Genomic DNA, 2,449 nt, shown 5'->3' on the forward strand with positions numbered 1-2,449 from the left:
GGTTCAACCAGCCTCATGAACAGTTCAACAAGCCAAGTTACTACTGCTCAACCAACTGGAGCAGAGACAAATAGTTCAACTACTGGGGGAATGAGCAGCGGTTCAGCAAGCCCTACAAGCAATTCAAGTAGCCAAGGTACAAGAGTTCCAACGACCGGATCAGAGACAAGTAATTCGACTACAAACGAAATTAGCACTGGTTCAACCAGCCTCATGAACAGTTCAACAAGCCAAGTTACTACTGCTCAACCAACTGGAGCAGAGACAAATAGTTCAACTATTGGGGGAATGAGCAGCGGTTCAGCAAGCCCTACAAGCAATTCAAGTAGCCAAGGTACAAGAGCTCCAACGACTAGATCAGAGACAAGTAATTCGACTACAAACGAAATTAGCACTGGTTCAACCAGCCTGATGAACAGTTCAACAAGCCAAGTTACTACTGCTCAACCAACTGGAGCAGAGACAAATAGTTCAACTACTGGGGGAATGAGCAGCGGTTCAGCAATCACTACAAGCAAATCAAGTAGCCAAGGTACAAGAGCTCCAACGACCGGATCAGAGACAAGTAATTCGACTACTAACGAAATTAGCACTGGTTCAACCAGCCTCATGAAAAGTTCAACAAGCCAAGTTACTACTGCTCAACCAATTGGAGCAGAGACAAATAGTTCAACTACTGGGGGAATGAGCAGCGGTTCAGCAAGCCTTACAAGCAATTCAAGTAGCCAAGGTACAAGAGCTCCAACGAACGGATCAGAGACAAGTAATTCGACTACTAACGAAATTAGCACTGGTTCAACCAGCCTCATGAACAGTACAACAAGCGAAGTTACTACTGCTCAACCAACTGGAACAGAGACAAATAGTTCAACTACTGGGGGAATGAGCAGCGGCTCAGCAAACCCTACAAGTAATTCAAGTAGCCAAGGTACAAGAGCTCCAACGACCGGATCAGAGACAAGTAATTCGACTACTAACGAAATTAGCACTGGTTCAACCAGCCTCATGAACAGTTCAACAAGCCAAGTTACTACTGCTCAACCAACTGGAGCAGAGACAAATAGTTCAACTACTGGGGGAATGAGCAGCGGTTCAGTAAACCCTACAAGCAATTCAAGTAGCCAAGGTACAAGAGCTCCAACGACCGGATCAGAGACAAGTAATTCGACTACTAACGAAATTAGCACTGTTTCAACCAGCCTCATGAACAGTTCAACAAGCCAAGTTACTACTGCTCAACCAACTGGAGCAGAGACAAATAGTTCAACTACTGGGGGAATGAGCAGCGGTTCAGTAAACCCTACAAGCAATTCAAGTAGCCAAGGTACAAGAGCTCTAACGACTGGATCAGAGACAAGTAATTCGACTACAAACGAATTTAGCACTGGTTCAACCAGCCTCATGAACAGTTCAACAAGCCAAGTTACTACTGCTCAACCAACTGGAGCAGAGACAAATAGTTCAACCACTGGGGGAATGAGCAGCGGTTCAGCAAGCCCTACAAGCAATTCCAGTAGCCAAGGTACAAGAGCTCCAGCGACCGGTTCAGAGACAAGTAATTCGACTACTAACGAAATTAGCACTGGTTCAACCAGCCTCATGAACAGTTCAACAAGCCAAGTTACTACTGCTCAACCAACTGGAACAGAGACAAATAGTTCAACTACTGGGGGAATGAGCAGCGGTTCAGCAAGCCCTACAAGCAATTCAAGTAGCCAAGGTACAAGAGTTCCAACGACCGGATCAGAGACAAGTAATTCGACTACAAACGAAATTAGCACTGGTTCAACCAGCCTCATGAACAGTTCAACAAGCCAAGTTACTACTGCTCAACCAACTGGAGCAGAGACAAATAGTTCAACTACTGGGGGAATGAGCAGCGGTTCAGCAAGCCCTACAAGCAATTCAAGTAGCCAAGGTACAAGAGTTCCAACGACCGGATCAGAGACAAGTAATTCGACTACAAACGAAATTAGCACTGGTTCAACCAGCCTCATGAACAGTTCAACAAGCCAAGTTACTACTGCTCAACCAACTGGAGCAGAGACAAATAGTTCAACTATTGGGGGAATGAGCAGCGGTTCAGCAAGCCCTACAAGCAATTCAAATAGCCAAGGTACAAGAGCTCCAACGACCGGATCAGAGACAAATAATTCAACTACTGAGGAAGTTGGTACTGGTACACCGATTGTTTGATTGTGTTCTGTAGTGCGTGCTGTTATTTGATAGAAAAATGTATATCGGTATGACGAAGCGGTTTTTAAGCTCTTTATTATCAGAGCACGAGGAGAATGTACAAAAATACAAGCAAGGTTATCTGGCCCATCACTGTGCTCGATGTGGGTGTGCTTCGATGTTTCAGAAATGCTATGTCGTGAACGTTTTGAAGAGGATTTATTGAAGCAGATCTGATTGAAAAACTTGACAAAGAATGCATGAGTGCCCCTTA

General features: G+C 44.9%; 1 long non-coding RNA gene across 1 annotated transcript; it reads right to left on the bottom strand.

Annotated features, from left to right (window-relative positions):
- Window positions 1-1,575: 1,575 nt before the first annotated feature.
- Window positions 1,576-2,219, bottom strand: LOC125943082 (uncharacterized). Its single transcript, XR_007465537.1, has 3 exons — window positions 1,965-2,219; window positions 1,767-1,864; window positions 1,576-1,666 (listed from the first exon to the last, which is right to left on the bottom strand). It is a non-coding gene; the product is annotated as an uncharacterized LOC125943082 (long non-coding RNA).
- Between the last annotated feature and the right edge of the window lie 230 nt (window positions 2,220-2,449).

The sequence above is a fragment of the Dermacentor silvarum genome, chromosome 2 (assembly GCF_013339745.2).
Source record: "Dermacentor silvarum isolate Dsil-2018 chromosome 2, BIME_Dsil_1.4, whole genome shotgun sequence".
Classification (NCBI taxonomy): domain Eukaryota; kingdom Metazoa; phylum Arthropoda; class Arachnida; order Ixodida; family Ixodidae; genus Dermacentor; species Dermacentor silvarum.